The sequence below is a fragment of the Prionailurus viverrinus genome, chromosome B1 (genome assembly GCF_022837055.1).
Source record: "Prionailurus viverrinus isolate Anna chromosome B1, UM_Priviv_1.0, whole genome shotgun sequence".
NCBI lineage: Eukaryota > Metazoa > Chordata > Mammalia > Carnivora > Felidae > Prionailurus > Prionailurus viverrinus.
The window spans coordinates 52827722-52852841 of NC_062564.1; the positions used below are offsets into that span (position 1 = coordinate 52827722).

The following is a 25120-nucleotide window of genomic DNA, read 5'->3' on the forward strand; positions in this document are numbered from 1 at the left end:
GCAGGAGTATTCAGAGTACAGCTAATCACCTCATGGGGATTCCTGCTTTGGGTAAGAGATTGGAATTCTGAGGTATCTTCCAATCCTAAGAATTCACTGATTTCTTTATTGCTACATTAGAGAGCAATTCATCTAGAATCCGACATGGGCTCTATCCTTTTCCAGGCTGTGTGACTGGGCCACCGGCACATTTCTAACCTCTCCAAGCTCAAGGATCTCATACTGTTTTAGAAGCTGCCTGCTGCTCCTGTTGTGAGGAGCCCAGGAAATACTACATGAACAAGTGTTATTTTTTATTGCCTACTGGAAGAGCAGTGCTGCTGTTATTGTTATCTCTGCCCTCAGAGGACGATGTCGCCTAGGCCAGCACCACCAAAGTCTGGACTAGCCTCTGAGAGACTTGGGGGGAAGAAGTCTCATGCTGTGAAGTCAGCATTTTTCCCCCACAAATGGTGACTCCTTAAGTTTGTTTCCTGTAGGTCTCAGTCCTTCTGAGTGACCTTCCGGAAGCATCTCTGGAACCTTGTGAACACTGACTTATTAAAAAAACGTCCAACTAGGGCTTCATTCCCTAACAGGGTTTCCTTCCACTTGTACACATACCGAAAAAAAAAAAAAAAAAGGCTTGCTGAATTAATGAACCACTTCTCTTATCTATTTTTCCTGTTATCTAATTCTGAGGGGAAAGCTGGGAGCTCTGAGGGAGCTGGGAGACTCGGCTCACAACGCCTCCCTCCCACCCCGCTGAGAACAGCCTGGAATCCCTGAGACTGAGGGAGGGACGGAGACCGACCGTTCCTGAGAGACTGCCTCACACCAGCCTCAAGGAGCTGCAGGGACACCGCTCCCACCGAGGGTGAGTCCTTTCCTGGCCTTCCTGGGGACCCTCCGCCCGGGAGGAGAGAGAGGCAGGGAGCTGGGAGGCCAGGAAGGCCAGGAGGAGCAGGGCGGAAGGAAGAGAAGGCCGAGTGAGCTCTGACTCTCAGGTTTGGGCAGAGGGGAGGTGCGGGGATAGGGGCAGGGAGAAGACCTGCCAGTGAGGATGGGCAAGAGGCTCTCAGACCTTTGAGGACAGGAAGAAAGGATGAGATTCTTGGCAGACCAAACCGCAGATACAAGGCTTCCTTTCCCACTTCTTCCCCGTGCTACATTTTCTCTCTGTTTCCCTTTCTCCCAACTTGGTAGCGTGTAGTGTCTCTATTTCCGGGTTCAGCCTCCTACTCCAACAATCAGAAATTGGTGGGGATGGTCAGTCTCTCAGTAAAAAGTAAATAAATACATACCACACAAAAATGCAAACGGATCTGACCAGGTGCCCCTGGGCCCGCTTGTCTTTGCTCGGTCCAACACAGTCAGATCCATGCCTTTCCCCTGGGCCCACGCTGTTGATGCTCAGTCTTGAGAACCCCTTGAGAAAACCCTTCCTGACCCCTGTCAGACCAGCCCGGTAGGCTCTCAGGCCAGAAAGTCTCAGCCGTGTTTCCTATGGCTTCATTAGTGAATTAGCGAATAGGCCTCAGGGCCCTCGGGATCTGATACTTTTCTTTGCCTATTTACAGGCCAAGGGTCAGCCAGGCTAGGTGTAGGGTTTAATTTTTCATTTATTCTGGAGCCAGACATGTGATGGGAAGGAGGAGTGGAGGTGGGTTTTGCAGGTGCACTGCAATGATTGTGGTTTTCTTCCCCAAGCCCACTGCGTGCTTTGAAGAGCTTGGTTGCATATGCTTTTGCATACAAGATAAAATGACCTTCCCTTTCTATAAATCCTGAGATTGGGCAAATGAGCTTTGAATCTTATTTGTAGCTGAGAAAAGAGCCGAGTCCAAAAGGAGAGACACAGGTGAAGAAAGGGGGGCAGCTCTGAGAAAACACAGGTGGAAAGTGAGAAGATCCTGAGTCCAGAGTGAAGCGTTACTTAACAGCTAAGGCTCTGGGAGAGTTTGAAGGCAGCCGGTTTGTCTGAGTTCCTCCCCTTGCCCAAAGGTTGAAAACAGACAAGGGCATATTTTAACCTTGCAGCCTTAGGGAGGACTGGGTGAGCCCTTTCTTGGAATCGGGTAGGATTTAGTGCAGTCTCTTGGTGTCTGTGCACTTATTACAAATACCAGTTCTGCAAAACAGAGAATGGAAAATTATTCCTTCGTGTATGCTTCCCTCTCCCAAAGCCTTGCTGGCTTCCACCAGGATAAATTCAAAAGCTGTCTCAAACTTTATTTTCCCCCTGCCCAGCTCCAGCTTGCCTTGGCCCTCCTCATTTCCCCTGAGTCCCCACACACTCACTCTCCTGCGGATTCACCAAGATGGAGGGAAACTGGAAGGCTTTTAGCTGGGCAGGATTAAGGAAGTGCCAATATCTGAAATGAGGGGAAGCATGACTGTGAAAGTCTGCTAGAATCCCACAACCTATCATCACAAAACTGGCTTGGCTCTTTTATTAGTAGTAGTGATTAAGTGTTTTGTCTCTGTTAGTCTTCTTTGGATAAATGGACCTAGAGTAAAAAGATATTTGAAAGTCCCAATTTATGAAGTTGTTTTTTGTTTTTTGTTTTTGTTTTTTTTTTTTTTACAGAACACATTGGAGTTCATTTTTAGTGATGTAGACATTTCCTCTTTCTTCTGAAGAATTTGTGAAAGTGATTTTTCATTGACGAGTTCAAGGGGCAGGGTGGGACGTTTAGACAGTTTTGTGAGGTTGGTATTGAGGAAATGGGAATAAGTTGCTCTTTATCCCTGCTCTATTTCTCAAGCCCAATAAAATATCCATTTCAAATGACTTTCTAATGCCTAGTTATATTTGCCAAGTGATTTATAGGACGTAAAGTTACAGTTTGCATGTGTAAGTCCAGAGATGTGTTAAGGCTGGGGACAGTAGAGAAGACGGCGTTGAGGGTTGGGGCAGCACAGACACTGAATAAATTCAAACGATCAATCTCCAACTGTCTAAACACAGCACCAAGTGGAGATTCGAGACAATTATCCGAATAATTGCGAGGGGGGAGGCGGGCACTTTCACCTACCTTATCTAGATAAAGGGGCGACACAGGCAAATATTCGTGGCCCTGAAGGCCCTGCCCCGGTTCTCTCCACGATCACGGGAATTGGGGCGATGTTTCTGTAGGTTCTGGGAGCTGAGTCGGGATGGGGCCCAAATGAGAGGTTTTTAGAGAAGTTTAAAAAGGGCTCCCACCGCGCCACTGGGGGGCGAGGGGGGGGGAACGTGCCCCGCGGGACGCTCCGCGGGGCCTGATAAAGCCGCGGAGCAGATCTAAGGTCAATAAACCAAGTGGCGTCAGGCTCTGGCGGAGGGTAGGAAGGGACAGGAGAGAAAAGGGAGCAGGCTTAAGGTTGCCGGAAAAATGAAAAGAACCGAGGACGGCTGAGTTCCAAATCTGGGCGCCAGTGACGAGCGCGCGGGGCCGGAACCCTGGGTCTCAGCGCGGGCGCGCAGCCGGGGAAAAGGAGCCGGCCAGGCGGACTGGGTGGGGTCCCCGCGGCGCGGCCCAGCGAGAATAGCGACGACCTTAAAAGTGTCCCCGGGGAGGCCTTAGTGGGACGAGTCTGGGGCGAACAGTCCTAACCCCGTGGAGAGTTTGGTGAAGGAAACGAAAAGTAATTTTTTTTTAATTTAAGGGAGGAAGGGGCGATGGAGATTCCCAAATAATGGGAACACTCAATAAAGCTTCAGGGACCCCTCAAAGAGGCAGAGAAATGCCCCTAAAGTGTGTGTGGGGGGGGGGGAGGAAGAAGACCGTATTAATTAGTGATCAATATTAATCCCTTTTGGGTGGAGCTTAAAAGTTTACAAATTCACTTCACATCGAGGTGTTGTTTCTCCCACACCTTACATGACGGGAAGAAAGATTGGGAGCAGTTACTCTGCCCAAAGTTACATCGCCTGGGTGCACCGCAAAGGGGCTCGAACCCTTTGCCAAACAACTCCTCATCAGGAGCGATCTTCCCGGGAACAAGCCCCGTGAGAAGCACGCAGCCCTCGCGGAAACCCGGGCAATGGAAACCCGAAGGGACGCTGCTCTCCCGTAGGCTGGGTTAACGTCCCGAGTCCCTGGTCCCTCTGGGGGAGCCGCTCGTGCACAGTCCGAGTGGCCAGGTGGGAAAACGAAGCGGTGGTGGTGGAGAGGGCTCCTGCCTGCAGCAACAGGAGGCCCGGAGGAAACCCCGAGCGCGCGACCACACCTTCTAGACCAGCGAATCTTTGCAAAGAAACAACTAGACCGCTTGAGTTCCTGGCCACTTTGCAGCGGAACCTCCTCTTATCATTTCTATTCCTGGCGAGGCTGAGGTTAGGTTGGTTTGGACGCATTCAACCATTATAATGGGCGCCACATAGGCCAGATCACCTCACACGGGTGTCGCTCCGGCGGCCCCCAGCCTCCCGAGCGGGGGTTATGGGCGAGAAAGCCCAGGCCGCAGACAGCAGAGTCCAGGTCGCGGTCAGTCGTGTGACCTCGTGCCGGGGCCTGGTGCTGCTCAGAACGCGTCCCGGATCGCCCTCTCCCAGATCTGAGCTTGGGGAGCTCAGACCCCGGGAATGCTCAACGCACAGATGGACCCGGGAGCCTAGGAGATCCGCCTGCGCGCGCCGTTCCAAGGGCAGGGGCTGGCGCGACCCTGGACCCGCTCGCCCCAACGCCGCTGCCATCAAGGTCTGGGCAGCGACGAGGGGAGCGAAGCCGCATCCTTCCGCTGTCGTTCCAGTCTCTAACGCCCACGTAAGGTCCCGAAACAGGCCAAGAATTACAGTAGGAGTTTCATCAAAACGTGTATTTTTACACGCACACACCCACCCCCAGTTAGGCTGTTCCGCATTTCAACATCCCCCTGCAGATAGACACCTCCTTCCCACCCTAGTCGAGGGCGCAGCGAACCCGACTCCAGTCCGCAAGTCACTGGTTCAATCCTTTCCTTGGCCGGGTTTGGAGGGTTCCTAAGGGACTTGGATGGCACCCGGATCTGGCTCGCGGGCTTAGTGGCTACGGACGCAGAGTTCAGAGTCTCCCTCAGCCGCGTTCAAAGAGCCTTAATATTTCATGCACAGTTCCTGCCGGCGCGGAGGCCGGAAGCAGAGATTTCTCGAAGCTTCGGGACCTGGGACTTGCGGAGAGGCCACCGGATTCCCAGGCCTGGGCAAGCTGAAGTTCTGGGGAAGGGCACTGCCTTTTTATCATTTCTGGCCGCAAACTCGACAGTTCCTCAGCGCCCCTCCTTCTGAGCCTAGAAAAGACTCCTGGCAGACCCTTCCCAAATCACGTTTCGCTAAACCCAGGGTCAGTAGTGGCAATCCTGCGCACAGATGCCCTCCCCAGGGGGCCGGTGTCCAGGCGCCGGGCGCGGCTTTTACCGGGTCGGTGTTTGGCAGGGCGGAGTTTGGAATGGCTGCTGCTTTTTCTTAGATGCCGTGGTGTGTCGTTTCTCCCTCATCCACCCTACCCACCGGTCTTAGGGATTTTCTTTATTCGTTTAGTATTGTCTTAGCTTTCCCTGTTTTCTCCTTTCCTTCGTTCATCCCCACCCACCCCCACCTCCCTCTCTGATTCTCGTTCCCCTCCCTCTAATTCAATTCCTGAGTTTCCTTTTCTTGCTTAATCAAAATCTTTCCCCCTTACTTTGTTCTTTATCTATAAAACGTGCTCTTCTTTTTAAACTGCGTGCCTTTCTATTTGCCCGGTCCTTGGCGGCTGCAGACCAGGCTGATCATAGTGACCGCAGGATGCTTCCAGACACACGTCCCACATTTAAAATTTCCCTGTGTCTGGCTTGATCTTTTCTCATCCCAACCATAGACCCTTCCCCCTCGTGATAAATTCGTTTTTATTAATTTGGGTGTACCACTTGCGTGCAGAACTTACTGGATAAAGATGTTTCCTTGGGTGAATCAGAAGCCTTCTGTTGGCGAATTATTTTGATGTCTGGATATTAATCTACACAGTAGCTGTGCCGTTTGTCCTTACGAAATTTCTTGATTTTCCACCTCTAAATAAATAGCATACTATAAAATCATTTTCCAGTGGCTAAGTGGAAGTCTACCAAGATTGATTCACTACAAAACATGATGCAGGGTTTTTTGTTGTTGTTGTTGTTGTTTTTAATGTTGTAGAAACATTTCCTACTGAGCCAGATGATTTGTCCTGCCACACCATTTATTATGGCTTTTCACTAACTGCAAGATTTAACAGGAAATTGATATGGTATAAATAGATAACTTTTCCTTGTTCACCAGCTAAGACTTTATTTGCTTTCTGTTATATCACAGTACTTCTATCATAATAATGATAGAACAATTAGTCTCTCCTCGTAGATAAATAATGATTTTGAGCATTTATCATTGTTTTATGTAGAATTTGTTGTTAGAGCATACATGAAATTCTTACTTTTTTATAATAGTGTTGATAAATAGTAGATCCTTTTTTGCTTTTAGATAATGACTGGAGACAAAAAAAAATCACTTGTAGGGGAAAAAATCCTTAAGGTTTATTTAAGGAACTTAAAGAAAACTCTAAAGAAACTTTTCCTTAACAAACAGGATCATTAACAGGTAAAAACTTGACCATGGAGAATTAGGAAGGGAGGTCAGAAAGTCAGCTATGTTTCCTCTGCAACGATGCAAGAACAACAAAAATCAGGAAAGGTACAGCCTTCCTGGCCTCAGGCAGCAGTCGCTGTGCAAAAGCATCTCTCTGGTATTAAGGGGAGGGAGGGTGTTATCGTCAAAGTGTTTCCAGCTTCTCAGAAGTTGACAAGAAGAATCTATGAGTTACTGTCTTAGAAATGCTCCCCAGAATGCAGCAAATAGTAACTACCGACCACTTCAGTAGTTACTTAAATGCTATAGGGGGAGGGAGTGAAGGATTTAGGGTCCAGAGCAAGTTCTGAGAAGAGGCGCTATGTGGAAACAGCCTTGGGGCCCCAGGATTTGTTAGCAGCTCTCTGCTCTCCCTTGCCTTCTAGATTCCCCAGGCTTCTCGGGGCTGCCTTAGAAAGCTCTCACCAGAGTGGCCGCCCGGGTTTGCTCCAGCCATGATAACGGAGGGGCTTGCTATCTAATCTGGACAGCAGCATGAACAATCCATTAGACCTCAGCATTTATCCGGGGCGGGGGTGGAGGGAGGGATGCGGTCTGGCTGCCCCACCCGGTTCTGGGAGGCTTTGAGCTAACCCATCGGCGACAGGAGGGATTAATGAAATAGAGAATTTTGTGTGGACTCAAAACTGACCACTGAATAATATGCTTGCTGATGCTGGTAAATTATAACTCTACCCATTGTCAGTGTAAGGACGAACTAGAATCCCTTTGGGTTTGGCAGATCACATTTCCTTTTAAGAAGTTCAGAATATTTTTACATTATCTCATTCAAACTCTACACCAGTCAAAGGGCACTGTAAGAATCCAATAATCACCAATATTCCTTGGGACTTGGGAGGCTTAAATCCATCCACCTTTCTTTCGGTCATTCATTCAGCAAACATTTACAAAGCTTTTCTCTGCACCAGGCATTGTGCCTTGTACTGACAGGTTAAATTATTTGCCCAAGATGAGAACTTCACTGGTGACCGGGGTGGGACCCTAAATCAACTATTCCAGTCCCGTGACTGCTCACTTCTTTACTCCAACACATACAAATCAGAGACGTCGGGAGCTAGAAGGGCCCCAGAGGTTATCTGGTTCAGCCTTCCATTCAGTGCAGGAATCCCCTCCCCAGAAGGCCAGCAACAGTCTCTACCCTCTACTGGTGCAGTGACAATCGCTCCTGCCTAAGCTTTCCACTTGAATGTGGCTCATAGGACTGGCAGGTCTTTCCCTGGGAGAAGACCACCTCTGCTTGCCCATACCTAAGCTCAGGGTGCTAAGTCCCTTATGCTGCTGTGACCCACAATACCCCCACCAACCCAGCTGTGTCACTTCCCCTTCAGACTTCTCTTGGAAAGGGAGATCCCGGGTGCTGGACAAGAACCCCCGTGAAACTTTAAGGCTCTATGGGTCTTAGTCAATCCTTATTTGCCCACAGAGGGTATTTGCTGGCAGAAGAAACACTATAGGCAGTAGCCAAAGAATCACAAGAGCTTGGATTCTAGTCCCAATGCAACTCCCCACAAACTGGGTGACCTCAGGCAAGTTATTTCTCTTCTATTTCTGGCATATCCTAGAAATAAGATGTATGAATGTGCTTCTTAATAGATGAGTGTCACCTTCTTCACAGATAAATTTTCCCTTCATAGATAATCTGAGATTATTCTCATTTACTGGTTAAAACCTTAAAAGCTACAAAAGGCGACTTCTGGGCAGTGAACTCATGACAAAGAACATTCTGGAGACTTTAGATTTGCCGAGATACTACATTCAAATTTGGTCAGTGGTAAGAGTTTGGACTCCGATGTGATAATAATATGATTTGAATCCCATCTGTACTACTTACTGGCTATGTTATTTTGGGAAACTTTCTTAACATTTTTGTGCTTCAGTTTCTTATATTTTGAAGTGGTTACAAACTTTAGAGGACAGACAGGACCTCTCACCAGTCCCTGAAATAATCTCCAAAGTGTGATTCATTCAGTTTGGCATCAATGTTCCCCTTGGTTTCATTTGGCATTTTGTTTTGTTTCTTACCTGTGGCTCCAGAAATTAAATTTGCCTAACAAGGGATGGAAATTTACCTGACACTTTGTCAGATCTATTTTTGAGTTATCTTACCCAAAATTGAGTGCTGCTGGTGGTAGTAGGAATTTTGGATGCAAAAATTCTAGAAAGCAACATTGCAGTATGGATGCAAAACCCTACTAGTGTTCATATTCTTTGACTCACTTTTTCCAGTAATAGAAATTTACCCCAAGGAAATAGTCAGAGGTTTACAAGGTGCTTTCCTTACCAAAATTTATGTCAATTTGACAAGGACACATCAAACTTCTATTTATAACAGTGAAAAGTAGAAAATAACATGAACTCTGAACAGTAAGAATTTATGTACATAAACAGTGCAATGTATGTAGCCATCATATTGTTTCCTTGAAATATTTAATGACCTAGAAATGTCTCATATTTTTAAAAAATAAAAAGTAGATTGCAAAATCACTCTATTCAGTGTGAAACTGGTGGAGAGAGTTTGGGGAAGGGAGAACACTAATGTTCTCAGGGATTCTTTCTGGGCGGTGTGATTAGGACAGATTTTCTTTTTCTTGATATACTTTCCTGTATTTTCCAAATGAACTACAAGGAGTTCCTGTCTCTTTGAAATTAGAAAATGAGATGTTTTGAGAGGGGTGGGGAAGATTGACCAGATCCAAGATCTGTTTCTTCCTCAGATTTCATGACTATTGTGCTTCTGATAAAAGCTTATCCATTTTAGAGAATTCAGCTTTAGACTTCCTAAAACTCCAAGAATAGCCCTGGACTCTTGATTCCTGGCTAAATACATTTACAATTGGTGGGAGTGAGTTTTCCACAAAGAGGTCCCCTCATGTCCCTTTCGAAATGTTTTCACAGTTGTCTCAGAATTTCACTTGTAACCTTGAGTGTTTCTGAAATTGAAAACAAGTCTAAGTTCTTGTAACTTTTCCTCTTCTCAAAACTCCCTTTGCTGACAGAAGGATGTGCTGGAATGTAAGGCCAGGTGCTGGTCCAGCTGCAAATAAAAGCTGATTATTCAGACTAGGGAGAAGAGGAGGAGAGCTTGGACAGGGGAGGGAAGACAGACATTTAGTGGTGGCCCAAAAGCTGGAGAGGGTGTTCAAAAGAAAAGACCTTTGTGAAAGCAAGAAAATTAATCACTAAGAATGGGACTGAAGATCAAATGAATTACAAGACAAGTATTAATGAATGTCAGGTGCCATTATTGAAACTGAAATCATTTTAATTTGTACATAAATAAGTAGCAGTTTATAAAGATGAAGGTTGCTTCCTCCCCCTTTATAAGCAGGTGTGAGATGGGGTGAGGGAGAGAATGGTAACAAAAAGAAACAAAATCCCACCATAAAATTATGGAGGCTTCAGGAGCCTGGCTGGCTCTGTGGCTGGAGCATGTGATGCTTGAACTCCAAGTTGTAAGTTCGAGCCCCACATTGGATACAAAGATTACTTAAAGATAAAATCTTTAAAAAAATTTTTTTTAATGTTTATTTATTTTTGAGACAGAGAGAGACAGAGCATGAACGGGGGAGGGTCAGAGAGAGGGAGACACAGAATCTGAAACAGGCTCCAGGCTCTGAGCTGTCAGCACAGAGCCCGACACGGGGCTCGAACTCACACACCGCGAAATCATGACCTGAGCCAAAGTCGGCTGCTTAACCGACTGAGCCACCCAGGCACCCCAAGATAAAATCTTTAAAAAAAAAAACGTTAAAACTTAAGGAAGCTTCAAAAACCTTTGCACTGAAATTTTTAACTTAATGTGTAACTCATTTGGTCATGAGAAGGTAAAAGTAACATCAAACTAAAGATCAGTTTCATCACTGTTAATTAGCAAATAAACATTTAGCAAATAAAAACTTGTAGTCTGAGTACCTAGGAAGTATAGACTTACAATACCACTCTTATTCTCTTTCTCTGTGCTCTACACTTTTTTTTTTTTAACTTTGAGGTCAGCCTTTGTCTATTTGGTTGGTTGGTTGGTTGGTTGACTGTTTGGCAGTAGGAAATATGAATAGAATTTTGATAGAACCACAGAATTTTAGTTTTTGTAGAATTAGTTTTGTTGACTGTTCATCTCTGACCTTCTCCACTACAAGGTAAGCAGGACCCAGTCAAGCAACATATTTATCGTCATGCCACATTTGCTAGCCCCCTGGCACTGTACAGACATGGTGGGAGTGCTGTCTTGAAGAATAATTCTCACAGGGCTGTGTTCCAGACACTTTTGCTGACTTCTTTACAACAACAATTCTCAGCAACAACTGCTTTCTCTGCACACATCTCTCTAGGGAATTAAACCCAAAGCCTTGGGCAGACCGTAAGTACTTTTCACATGGCCAGGGTGAACCCCAAAGCAAGGGGTCTGAGACGCAAGGAGAACCAGAGCTGGAAAGGGTGCATATTTTCAAAGGCTTCAGAAAATGCTTTATTTTCTATTAGCTGGGAGTTCCTAGGTTTGTGGGCCAGTAAGATATTAACTGATTTTCTTATCAATATGTCATTTAGCATTCCCAGAAATTTCTCATCAGGCACAGGTTTCTTTTGAACACTCAATCTTTATATAATCTTTGTATAAAGATTATATAATCTATTTATATAATTTTTAAATAAATTTCCATATGTAATCCAAATAGAACAAGAGAGGTCAAACAATCCTTCCCTTGGCTCTGCTACAAACTGATTAACCAAACGGTACCTCAAATGGTCCTCTCATCTCTAAATTGGGGCCAATGAATAACATTTATCAAAGTGCTTTCACATGTATGTCACATTTGATCTTCACATTTTATTGCTCTTTGGAGTAATCAGTGTATTACTGGAGTATTGTGCCCGTTTTATAGATGAGGAAACTGAGACTCAGAAGTGTTGCATTGCCAAAGGTCACACCACTAATAAGTAACAGAATACGACTCAGAATGCCCTGCTCTAACTACCAAGTGCTGCCTTCCCCACCCACCAGGGATATGCCAAGGATTCATGAGATAGTCTATACGAACCGATTTTTAATTGCTCTAATAGGTATTATCAGGGTCCCTTAATTTCCTCCTTTGAAAATCATGGAATCAAGGGCTCTAAGACCAGCAAAGCTCTTAGAGCTGATCTAGCACCCCCCCCCCCACCATCTTCCTTCTGCAGGTGAGGCCCAAGGAGGTTAAGTGATTTGCCAAAGGTCATCTCGTGAGTTAGTGGAAAATGACCAATGTGATTTTTAAAAATTAGTTTAAAAAACTGCCTACCAAGCCCATTTTTATGGCTTATTTTAAGCAAGTTAATAAGTATACCAGACATAGCTTTAAACCCAACTGAGTAAATGCTGACACTAGTTTATAGATTTAGCAGATAAGTAGCAATAAGGAATTATTCATCTCTCATTTATCAACCAGCCTCTCCAAGGTGCAAGCTATAAAGTGAAGCAAATAGCACTTTAAGAGCCCCCACACATATGAGATCAAAACAGTGAAAATAAAGTGGTTTACAAAGCCATACTTTTACAATGTGGCTGTGACTGAGGTTTCCTGAAGTGTGAAAAGAGAAAGAAATTTGCACAAATTATTGCATTTCAAAAATAGGAAATTTCTTATACAGAACTCCAGATTCAGTTTCTAGATTTATTCGTTCAGTCACTAATTCATTCTTTTGAATGTGTATTGAGCACCTACTATGTGCAGGGCATTGTGGGGGATCTGGAAAATTCCTAAATACTATTCCAGACATCAGGGATTTTTTTTTAAGTTTAACAAAGTGACAAAATAACGTGTACACACACACACACACACACACACTTGAATTTCAGAGTCAGCCGGTATAAAGGGAATGTTTATGTGGAAATAGGAGGAAAGAGGAGACTGCCTGACTGTTGGGGTAGCCACAACAAGGACCACACTGAGGAGGTGGCCTTGCCACAACCTTCTCCCCAACACCATTTCTTTATCATGAGAATGGTGTTGGGAAACATTATGGGATGGGGGGGGGGGGAGGATAAAAAGAGACGGTGAATTAATGGCCCCAATTGAGAACCACATAAAACAAATCCTGTCTCTTCCATTTAGCTAGGTATTAAATACAAACAAACTGGTGGAGAAGAGAAAGGAGAACTGATAGGGTGCAACAGCAGTTGTAATATTTGTAATACAGTTCTAATGAGTAATATTAACATGATCTGCTTATTTGGGAGGTGAGTGCTAATTAATTCCCACATATTATTCAGAAGGGCTGGCTTATTTTATTATTTTTAATCAATCCCAGTTTGTCAATGGTGAACCTGAAGCCCAAAGTTCAATGTCAATAACAGAGCAATCACCAATCCATTAGTGACTTTGCTCTCAGCTGCCCAGACAAAAGAAGCCGTGAAGCTTCTCTTGCAGCCCCACATTCATAAAATTGAAGCATTTTCAAAACATTGAAAAGAAAACTTGAAAGATATATGCTCAAAACCCTTTATTTTGTAGATGGGGAACCAAGGCTCAGAGAGTTCGAGTGACAAAGAGTGACCATTTAATTTGTGTGAAACTGATTGTGTGCGCTGCTAATAATTACCCAGGACAGCAGGCATAAACTGGAACACGGGATCACCCTATGAAATGATGAGAATCGGAACAACGATAAAGTCCAGAACTCTGCCCATTATGTGCCCTCCAACTTTGCTGTCTTATTTTCTTTATTTGGAAGGCTGGAATATTTATGAGTCCACAGGATATGCAGAAGATATTCAGTCTAGGAATATAATATATAGCGAGTGCCCCTTTTGGCTTGGTTTGTCCTTGGTTTAAGAGGGGCATGGAGTGACTAGAGTTTTGAATGTCTATGATTCCTTGAGACCCTGTGTCACATCCTCATACCCCCACTGGCCCCCCACTGGGGCTGAGCCAGGGTGACTGTTTCCACCTTCCCACAAAGGGCAGGCTGAGCAGTGCTAACCAGGTTCCCAGACTACCCCAGAGCTCAGTGCTGCCTTATCACTAATCTTCTCACCCTGGTGATTGTATCAGGGTGAGGAAAGCTTGGCCTTGGGGTTCAGATTTATAGAGGGGAGATAGCAGTTCCTATAGCAGCATGTTGAAGTAGAAGAACAGGGTATGACCAGGGCCCCAGATCCCCTGCTGCCAGCTTTGCCATGAAATAGCTGTGTGACTCTGAGTAAGTATGTAGACCTTTCAGGGTCCTTGGACCAGAATCTCTGTGATGCCTTGCAACTCCAGCACACTACATCGATATCAGTCAGAGAGAGGCTGTCCTGTGACCAATAACTGAGCCAAAGGTACATACATGGAGCCTTAATTGTGCCACCAACAGGTGCACTAGAGCTAAGACACTAGTGAGGCATCACATGGCATCTCCTGTATGTGCGTTTTTCTGTTCGCACTCAGTGGAAGGGACCACGGCACATGTGTTTCAGCCACATCCCTGATAGTACATCCTCAGTCATAAAGGACAGGGATTTTACACTATATAAGGACAAGTTGAAACTCCAATTTTCTTAATTTAATTCAACAAACTTCTTAAAACATCAACTACATGCTAGAAACTATGGAAAATACAAAGGCACCAAATATAGGCTTTCTGCCCTCAAGAAGAGTGAAGTTTGGGAGAGAGGGATGCAGAGACAGGCAGGCACGTGGAGATATTACACTGAAATACAACGTGTTAAAAGGCTGTGAAACCAGAGGGAGAAAAGGGATTGATTCTGGGAATGGGGGGTTAAAATATATTTTTAAAAAATTAAAGGAAGATACATAAGAAGTAAGCCCTTGCTTTCCCCCTTTTATATCCCTCCTGGTACCAATGCCTTGTTCATAGCGGTAGTGTTTGGATTGTGAAAGCAAACTACTTGCCTATAAATCTCGGCTGTCACCTATCAAGCTGGGTGAGTTACTTAATAGCTTTGTGCCTCAGTTTCTTCATCTGTAAAATGGAAACAGTGATTGTGTGGCTAAATGAGCTAATCTATCCATGCAACATACTTGGCAGCATGCCTGGCATATAGTAAGTGCCCAGTGTTAGCTGTTCCTCAATAAATGTTTGTCTAGTAAATGGATTGAAGTTTTCATCTGCAGTCCAAGTCTTTTATCATACACACTCAGTCGGGCCTCATATTTTGGGTTCCTCGCTGAACACACTCATTATCTTCGGCTAAGATTAGGTTCAGACTTAGAGGCCTGGCATTCCCGCCCTTCCACTGTGCAGGACCAGGAATGAACCTCTTGGTATCAGATCTTTGGGGGGCACAGAATGGCACGATTTGGTGCTATCCACTTGGGGACCCCCCCCCCAAATTACAAACGTTGACGTAAGAAGGTGTCCATTCTCTTCATCTGATAGACAGGAAATTAAAGCTTAGACAAGTTAAGTGATTTGCCTGGCTGGGATCCTGCCACTCGCTGGGTGGAAGTGTCCGGGATTAGAACCCAAGACTTCTGACTCCCAGATCAACGAGCGTCCACCATTGGCTGCCCAGATCCTGCCCCTCCTGGCTTAAGTTGCATTCTCCAATAAGTGTCTTGAGCCACGCCAACATCCACTCTCTCTACTGAGCCCCCGAGAAAAGACTGCCTTTTTTTTTTTTTTGGTTCTTAAGTCTCATCGAACGCAGAAGTAGGGCCCTTTACCTGTCAGGGCTAGCCCGTGCTCCAAGTGGGGAAAACAACAGCGTGTACCCCTCAGCGCTAGGAGTTAAGTTGTCTCCGGTATTGCCTTACTCCTTTCATCCTTATGAAGTAAAGCGCTTTGCAGGTTACGTTCACGGTTCTCACGTTAGTGTCACCAACAGAGAAGGTGGCCTTGGGGGCTTTCGCTAGAAAGGCAGAGGAGCTAAGGCACCCTGCCCGTGTTCTGCAGCCCGTCAGGCGCTCCCACATCGGCCGGGCAGGCCTTCTTCTCGTTCCGAAAGGGCAGTGGGAAGAAAAAGAGGCAAAGCAAGGTGGGAGAAGGAGGAACTGGGAGGAATTAGGAGGGCGGCGCGAGAATGAACTCAGCTCCAGTGTATCCCAAAGGAGCAAGTAAAATGCCTTTGCTGTTGGAAACGAATGCTTGCTCAATCAGAAAGTAAGCGTACAAAAATGGGGGAAATGCCACGTGGGGCATCACCAACTTTACCCGTAGGTGTACTTTATCTACTTATCGATAACTGTATACGTTTCTGAAGAGCACGAATGGAATAGTCGCCGGTGTCCCGGCTTTTCTCACGCCCCGCGTGGCTGCCGTGAAACTCCTTCTAAACTGTGCTGCACGTGAGATTGGCGGCGGCGGCCGAGTCCCGCCTCGCAGGGCGCGGCCCCTTCGCTCGGGAAAGGCGCTCCTCTCCCCGAGCAGCGCCGGCGGACACCGCGGCCCCGGACGCCCGCGCCGGCCTCGCCCGGGTAGGAGCGGAGGTCCCGGCAGCGGCCGAGCGGGAGAGAGAGGAGGGGCCCCCAGGGGAGGTGTGCGGCCGCGGCCCCGAGGGCAGGGGTGCGGGGGGCGGGAAGCGCGGCGGCCGCGGGGAGGAAGCGGGCCCCGCGCTTCGGGCGCCAGGCCCCGGAGACGCTTCCGCACCCGCCGCCCCCTCTGCGGAGCCGGGCCGGGGCGCGCCGGAGGGGCGGGCGCGGCCGGCCGGGGGCTGACCCCGAGCGCCGCCGAGTCTGCGGCCGCCGGCCGCGCCGCGCTCGCCTCCTGCCGCCTCGGGTTACGCGGCGGCCGTCAGCGCGCACCTCATCAATAAGCCCTGACAGGCCGCCGGCTCCGCGGCCATCCATCACGCGGGCTCGGCGCGGGCTGCGCGGGCGGAGGCGCAAGGGCACCCGCGCGGGGGGCGGGCGCGGGGGGGTGGGGGCCGGGAGCCGGCGGCCCCCCCGGAAGAGCCAGACCCGGGATGGGCCGGTGTTCACCGAGAGGCCGGGCGATTTCGTGCAAGCCCCAAACAGACCCGCGTGGTCGCGGGAAGCATTTGTCTATCAATCAACAAATATTTGACGTTAGTCCACCCCTTAATCCTAGTTGTCTTTTTAGGATGTGTTCATTTGTTTTTAAAGAGCTGTAAGGGAGCTTAGAAATGATGTAGCACAACCTGTCCATTTCACAGATGAGGAAACTGAGAACCAGGTGGGGGGTGTGGGAGGCTGGACATGCGGGAGGTCACACGACCGGGTGATGGTAGAAACTAGAGCCCACATCGCCTGACCCGGACTCCCAGCCCAGGCGCCTCCGGCCACAATGGAACTCTGCAGGAGCCATGACCCGTATGCATGTGTGGCTTCCAATGTATGAAATGGGGGAAGTCGTGCATGTTCTGAGTTTCGTCTGCCTGTCAGTGCAGGAACTATGCAGGGTCCTCACAATCCCTGCTCCCAAGCGAGGCCACCGCATCCCTAGGTCCGCAAAGAGAATAGTTAATGAGGCAAAAGTATGGGGAGTGGGAGACACCTACACATACAAATAATATAGTTCCTTGAATCCATTTACTTCCTCCTCCCACCTACCCTTCCCCGCCCCCCCGCCCCCCGCCCCCCGCAAGGAGTTTACATGGTTTCTCTTCATGCATTCGTCTATTTCCAGAACTTTCTCCCCGTTGCCTGTTTGCTGTACTCTTTCTCACTGATCTGAATAGTTTGAGTGTAGAGACTTCGTTGTGTTCCTCCTTATATCTCTCCAAAGTTTGCAGGGTGCCTGGCACATAGTATGTATTCAATAAATGTTTGATCTATGAATTTCAACACTTGTAAGAGAATTTAAATAATTCCAGTTCAGAAGACATCAAGGCTGAAAGAACTATCAGATCATGGTGTTGCTTTCATAAGAGGGAGACTGGTCCACAACCCTGTCCTTGATTTACCTAAGGCTTCCCAGGGGGTAAAGTCGATGCTCGGTGGTTCCCAGGGTTCCCTTCCTTTTTTTTCATTGCCTGCCATCATGCTCTCCTAGTTGTGATTCCTGCGCCCTTTTCACTTCTTTCCTTGTCTTCCCACCTTTTGGTTCTTCCACTGATTAATTAGCAAGCTCTCCAAGGATGGGGATGAGAGTAACAGGGAAATCCACAAAACCAAACTGTTTGCTCTGGTTCTAATAGGAAACAAAATATCTTGTGGGGTTTTGTTCTGTTTTTCTATATTATGGTGTTATGATGGTATTGTTGGTTTTTTAATTCAAGTGAAAAGGATAAGATTAAAGCCCATGGCAATGGGTGTCTGTTAACCTTAACATTATTCATTTTCCCTCCTTGACCACAGTGCTTTGACTGTAGTTGGAAACAAGGATATTATCCACAGCTCTGGGAAAGGATAGAAATCAATATACACACTTTTATTGAGCAGGAAATGTAGCAGAGGCGTTCTATGGCCGAGGTAATCAGTGGCATTTGGGTTCCCCTGTGATGTCCACTAGACTATGATTTCTGTAAATACAGGTACAAAGTGTGGTTTTATCTGGCACCGGGCACTCTTTCTTCCCATTACCATCCACCCGATGGTTGCCAATCCATGTGCACATCATAAACTGCAGCTAAGTGTAATGAAAATTGATGTGAGAGTCAGAGTCAAAACAACTTAACCCGCAGAGCTGTTGTGAGGGTTGACTACAATCATGTGCAGGAAAGGCCGCGGTCCAGCAAATGCTTTCCCTTTAGTCCATTCAGAAATACAGCCCTCCTCTCCGGGGTACACTCAATTTTTCAAGGCCAGGCCTTGGCTTCCTCTTGCCTCGTGGGACTAGCTGGAGGAAACCCAGTCTGCCTGGGGAGACCGGGTTCTGGTCAGCTGGGTCTCTGCATCCTCCACTGCCAGCAGGTTGCCTGGGAAGTGACTTTGAAATTTCTGAGCTTCTGATGACTGGCTCCAGGACTCTTGGGATGAGAAAACAGAATAACCCATCCTCATGCGTCACCCTCCTTGCAGCCCACTGTGAAAACTAGGTGCAAGTGTGGGACATGTAGGAACCAGGCACTGGAACTGCCATAGCATTTCCCGTGGATCTGGAGGAAGGATGAGCAATAGGGAGGACCAGCCTTGGAAACTGGATCCTTTTGAAAGAGATGCAAGGCTTTCTTTTGTATATAAATCACTCTTCTGAAGTGTTTCAGGTGGGAGGTGAACATGTACCAGGGATGTGGCGTCTCGCTAAGGACTGGGGATAGCTGCACGCACAGGGATGGGGTGGGGGGGAGGGCAGGGAGAGAGATAAAATAAGGGCTGAAGAATCTTATCCTACCCCAGCCATACTGTTTCCCCCCTGCTTTTCGAGAAAACTAATTTATTGAGATGAAGTTTACTTCCAGTAAATTTATCCTTTTTAGTGTACAGTTCTTTGAGTTTTGACAAACACACAAATGGTGTAACTACTCCCACAATCAAAATATAGAACAGTTCCAGCACTCCCCAAAATTCCCTTCTCCCCTTTTGTAGCCACCTCTTCCTCACCCCCCTGCCCCTGACAACAACCACTGATCTGTTTTCTGTCCCTATGGTTTTGCCGGTGTGACTGTGCCATATGAATGGATTCATTTAGTCTTTTGAGTCTGGCCTCTTTCGTGCAGCCCCAGTGCCCGAGATTCACTCATGTTGCTGCACGTGTTTGCATCTCATTGTCTTTTGTTCCCGAGTAGTATTCTGTTGTGTGGATACATATCCCTGTATCTATTCCCCAGTTCAGGATCATTTGTGTGATTTCAAGTTTGGATCAGTCATGTATACAACTGTAGGGCTTGAAGGTCCCAGCAATCCTCTTTTACAGATTAAAGACTAACTAACTTAAATTTAGCTGTTCTTATCCTGAAGCATACTGGGAACAATACATCTGCTCAGGAGCCACGTTCAACAAGTTTGGGGTGAGGATGTCAGAGTCCCTAACAATAGTGGCATATGGAGGTGTGGGGTGGGGGAGGAAGAGAGCAGAAAATAAAGAAATGAATGAATAAATATGGCGAGGAATGAGTGTGTGCTAACTACTGAAGCAGGGAGGGGTTGGGGGAGGGGAGACAGAGGGGATGAAAATTTAGGGCTTTTGAAGTGGACTAAAGACATTTCTCACATGGTGATTGAGAAATTGATCACTTTTGATTGATGAGGCTCTGTCTTATACTATCTGCTCTCAGCCTTCTGCCTTATCCCCACCACACCCTCCAAGCAGAGTGGGACTTCTCCAGAGACTTTGTAAGGGGTTGGGTGGGAGATTCGTTCCCCTCACCAGGGAAAGGCTCCAGCTCCTCACGTGAGGTGGTAGGAGATGGCCGAGGGAGGATGGGAGGTTAGCAGAGACTCCTGGGGTTAGCTCTGCACCTCCAAGAGTGAAAAGCTCCCCTTCTTCTAGGTGCTGATTAGTCCATTTCACTCAGACCTTTGCTTCTTGCTCTGTCTCCCTGTAGTTTCTTGCCCTGTGGCAATTTGCTGTTTATTAGTGCTTCTGCTGAAGAGGCCCTGGGGCTGTGGAAGAAAGCAAACTTTAAATCTAGAGCACCTGTGTCTTCCAACCAAACTCACAGATACCAAATGAATGGGGGGAGGGGGAGTTGAAACTGGTTGAAAAGACAAGGAATGCCAAGGATCTTCCAGTCTTCATACTCTCTCAGGTCAGAGTATAGTACATACCCTTGGAGGGAAATAGATCGGTGTAGTTATTGGAAGCTGCATGCCTCTGCTTTCCTCCTGCTGTTGCAAGAAACGAATTATTTCCAAACAATGAGTACCTCCAAGCCCAGATGGGTGTTACAAGAATGAACAGAGCACTCTCTATGGGCACCTGCTACAACTGTGGGTTGGTGGCACGTAAAGCCACGTTACTGTCCTTTACAGGGAAGCCCAGGCCTGTCTGGAGTGGGTCCTCACAGGCGTGAAGGACCTCAAGGCCTCCAGCCGCCAGTACCCCCAGCCGCCCCCGCCCCGCCCCCCACCCCTGCCGCTGTTTTCGCACTTGGGCTTCGCGCTTCCTTGACACTTTCCTGTCTCTCGCTCTGCCGCGCCAGGTCGCGGCGCCTGCCTGGGCGTCTTCTCCAACTCCGGGTCACCTCGGGCTCCGTGGCCAGGGGAAGGGTGCAGGGGCTGACGGAGGAGGGGGCAGCCTGTGCGGAAACGCACCCGAGCTGGCGATCGGAACATCACGTCTCTGGTGGCCTCACAAGTCCCCCGCTATGTGCGTCGGGGTCTGACAACTGGCAGCGCTCCAGCCGCTGGTGTCCTCGTCACCACCACTGCCCTCCCTGGCAGCTGGGCGGGGGATGGGAGTGGGGGGCGGGGTAAGCCCTCGACTCCGGATTGACCTCGTCCCTATCTGGTCCCTCTCCTCCGATCGAGCCCTGGCGCTTTCCTTCTCATTTCTCTTGCTGGCTTTTTCTCGAGCTGTCTCTATTTCTGTCGCCAGGTCTCTTGATTCCTATTTCATCTTCTTTCTCTAGATTTGTGCTTTTCTCTCCCATCTTCCCCTCCCTCTTTTCTCTGGTCTCCGTCTTTAATTCCTCTCTGCTCTCTCTGCGAGTCTATTCCCTGCTGTTTTTCCCATAACGCTCCACCATTAATACTCAATATATTTGACTTTTTTATTGTCTGTCTTCCTCTTCTAGAATGTAATCTCCTGGAAACAGAGTTTTCTCTATTTTGTTCCATGCCGAATCCGAGTGCCGGGAAAGTTCCTGGCACAGAGTAGGTGCTCAATGAATATGGAAAGGAGGAAGGGAGGAATGCACGAGTGATCCCGTCCGTCCCTCTCTGGCTTGCTAAGGCCCCTCTCACTCTCAGTTGCTTCCCCCTACTTTTTTTCTGTGCTCCTCTCGGCCTGCCTTCCCTTGTCTACCTCCCCCCCTTCTCTCTCCTTTCTCCTGTTTCTGACTCTCTCCATAGCCCCCTTCATTTTTTCTGGGTCCTAGTGTCTGCCTGGCTCTCTCCACCTTTTCAGGAGTTGTGGGTCTGGGCCCTCCGTGCTCCAGAGACAGTGCACCCAGCACCCTTGTCTGTCTTTGCTCTTTGTTCCGGGGAGTCCCGAGGCCTCCCTTGCCAATCGCCACGGCCTCAGCGCCTAATCGGGTTCTTCAGTTTAACTCAACTTCCAAAATCCTGACTGCGCTCCGTGCCCGGAAATCCCTTCTTCCTGCAGATTCCGGAGTCCAGGGACTCCGGGGTTTCCCTAGGGGCAGCCTAGATTTGGGCAGATTTGTAGTTGGCCAGGGTGGGGCTGAGCATTGCAGATAAATGCTCTCCAGTAACCCAGACTGTGCTACTCTCTTGGTGTCCAGCCTGGACCTCAGTGAGTTACTTTGTGAACTGGTGGTGACCCTGGGCACCTACTATGTGCCCGGGGACACATTCCCCTTTGAGGGGAGTGCTCCATTCTCCAACTGCCAGCAGCCCTGGGAGATGCCATTGCAATCCCTTTTGTAGTTTTAATCATTCAACAAACATTTATTGAGCAACTACTGTGTGCCAGCCACAGTCGCGGCCCTCATGGAGCTTACCTTCTGGGGTGTGTGTGGGGAGGGCTGTAGTATCACCAACCACAGATAAATGAATTTATAACTCCAGGGAACATAAGGCCTGTGGATAAAGCAAATTAATATTTTATGTATTCCAAGAACATTTATGGAGTTCTTGTTATGGACTCGGTGTTGTCAGCACTGTAGTTTCTAAAAGTCTCTGCCAGGGAGGGAAGGGGGAGGACCCACAAGTGAACATATTGAGGCCCATGTCACCAAGAGAGATCCCAGAGGTGACAGTTTTGGTCCCCAAAGGGTAGAGGCCCTCCCCTCAGCTCAGAGTCTGCAGGCAAGGAGTCTCCATGGAGCTTGGACAGTGGGTACAGGAAGCTCCCATTTGCTGCTGTTTTCATAAGGTTCTTGGGCGAGGAGGGAGAGAAGGAGCCAGGCTGGGAAGGGGGAAAGGGGTCTGTGCGAAGGCGTCAGCGTGGCCGCAGTGAGTTGAATGATCCGGGATCCGCAGCCTGCTGGCCCAAGTGCCCGGACTTTCGGGCGCCGCAGAGACTGGGTTTCAGTTCTGCCCTCTGCGGCCCCGGGACCTAAGGAGCGCCCTCCCCATTTAAAAAGTCGCTGGCATCCTTCCCGAATTTAATGAAAATGTGGGGCCTCGTTTTTGTTTTTCTTTCTCTTCCCACGGGCTCTTAGGTTATGAGACACGACCTGCTTTGTTTTAAATTGATTTTAATGTTTAAGTGTTGGGCGTATTCATTAAAGCAAATTTAGAAATATTTGAAAAACAAAATGCAGGTTTAAAAAAGTTTCATTATAGACATAAACTCAATATTAACTAGAGTGGAAAAAAGAACTAAGACTCAGGAATCTAGATTCAAGACCTGCTGCGGAGCACACAGTCTTTGCCACCTGGGACAGGTGTCTTAACCTCTCCGGTCTCTGAGTTCCTGTTCCTATGAGACGGTAACACCTTCTCTTCCGCCCTCTCGCTCATCGATGTTGTTTCCTCAAGAGAAAAAAAAATGAAATCTGGGAGCGTTCTATAATCTTGAAATGACTATAAAATATTAGGAGCTGTGCCAAAAACTCCAATCCTCACAGCCCGAAGCACCAATGAGGCGTTCGCCACGGTCTGTGGGCGACATCGTGGCTTCACTTTGCAACACCGAATAGTATTTTTAAAAACAAGACAGAATCGGAAAGCGTTGCTGCCTTTGCTCCGTTACATCTGCCAGCGGGTGATGATCACTTCCTGGGGTGCAGAGCTCGGTTCCCGGTGGGAGGGGGCAAGGGTCTCTAGGTCCCCGACGCCCTTCCCTCCCCGCCCCTCACAAAGAATTCTAGGTGTGGAACACCGGGCTCTAGGAGAGAAAGAAGGTCTCCGTAGCTTTGCAGCTTAATTCGTTCTGCGTGTTTGCATCAGCGGGAACGGCCCTGCTCCGCAATTTGGTTCTCCCAGCTCCAACCGCTTGTGGGGGCGTGGGTTTGCCCTGGGAGCAAGGTGGGCCACACGAGCAAGGCCCGGGAGTCGCAGAGGGAGGAGGAAACGTGTGGACCCGGTGGGGGAATTCGAGGGCCCTGTGGGAACCGGAGCCAGCCTACGTTCAGCGCGGGTCACTTTGCATGTCTTGTCATGAGCCCTGGCGCTCTAGTCCATAAGAAGCCTCTACATCTGGGAGGGATTCGTTATAAAGGGCGAGGGGAGACTCCTGTCGCCTCTCTGGTCCTCTCTCCCTATGGGGGTCTCTTGTTCCAATTAGAAGACTTTGGGGGCCCCGTGTTTCTTCAGACACGGTTGGTTTTCAGGTGCTGTCCGCGGAGGCTGATGGCCGCAGGTTGCCAAACGGCGTTACTAACCCAAATCTGAGATTGTGGCACCTGAGGTTGCGCTCCGTTTAAAATAAGATGGCTCGGCTCCGGCTAGGAAATCCGGTTACCCCGTGAGGGTAGACCCTCCCTGGTGTCACCGTGAATTCCATCGCCCAGTTTATTAACCCTTTTGTTCAGGGAACTAGAGTTCAGCTTCCTCTGTACACTATGTCCAAACACAACTGTGTCTCTACCAGGGTTTGGACCAGCTCGCGTCCGGGAGACCTTAGTGGAGCAAGAAAATGCAATCTATTCTTGTGTCCTGGGGAGATTAAAAAAAATTTTTTTAATTTACATTATTTTTGAGAAACAGAGTGTGAGCAGGGGAGGGGCAAAGAGAAAGGGAGACTCAATCTGAAGCAGGCTCCAGGCTCCTAGCTGTCAGCACAGAGCCTACTCGGGGCTCAAACCCACGAACCCACGAACAGTGAGATCGTGACCTGAGCCCAAGTCGGACGCTTAACCGACTGAGCCATCCAGGGGCCCCGGGGAGACTTTTTTTTGTTTGTTTTTAAGAGTGAGGTACATCTAAATAATTCTTATTTGTCAAAAATCTCAGGACTTGACTCTTCATTAGACCCAGGCCCTTAGTAAAAAAAAATTTGCAGTGTCAAATTTTCCCTCTCGACTATGGGAAAGAAAAGAAAAGAGAACGTGAGTGGTGTTGGGCCACCATCCCAGGCCAGCCCAGGGACATGTCCTTAAAAATAGCCAAGACTCCGAACCTCAAAGCACCCCCTCCCCTTCCCAGCGGCCTCCTGAGCGAGAGAGAAGCCTGGGAACTTAGCGGCAGCCGATAAACCTCCTCCAGCCGGCGGGCCAGCGAGGCCTTGAAATGCTCCCCGCTCCTGGCAACGCGCAGCGGCCGGCCGCGGGGGCTCCCGCCTTGTCCTAGAGAGGGGAGAAGGAGGGGGCCGGGCGAAAATGGAGGCAGGGAACGAGGCAAAATGAAACACCCCCAAAGGAACAGACCGCTAGCCAACCACCTTCTGGGCCATCCTTGAGCTGAGCCCTTTGGGGAGAAAATTTGGGGCGCCGGGCCCAGAGAAGAAGGCCACCGGAAAGAGACACAAACTTCTCCATCCCAGGCGCATTCTTAGAATCAAGGAATCTTTCAAGATTCCCAGACCTCAGCCTACCTGAAGAGCGCCAGCGGGGGGGGGGGGGGGGGGGCGTGGGTAAAAGAGCTCTGTCATGTCCCTTGTCAGAAGATTCGCCCCCACCCCGCCCCCACA

The 25120-nt window shown here is 48.3% G+C and overlaps 1 protein-coding gene across 1 annotated transcript in view; it reads left to right on the top strand.

Moving 5' to 3' along the window:
• The first annotated feature begins 782 nt into the window (after positions 1–782).
• GATA4 (GATA binding protein 4) overlaps positions 783–25120 on the top strand; it is an 80277-nt gene continuing 55939 nt past the window's right edge. The window contains exon 1 of the mRNA XM_047854720.1: positions 783–856. The gene's annotated coding sequence lies outside the window, so the exon portion shown is untranslated. The remainder of the gene's footprint in view (positions 857–25120) is intronic.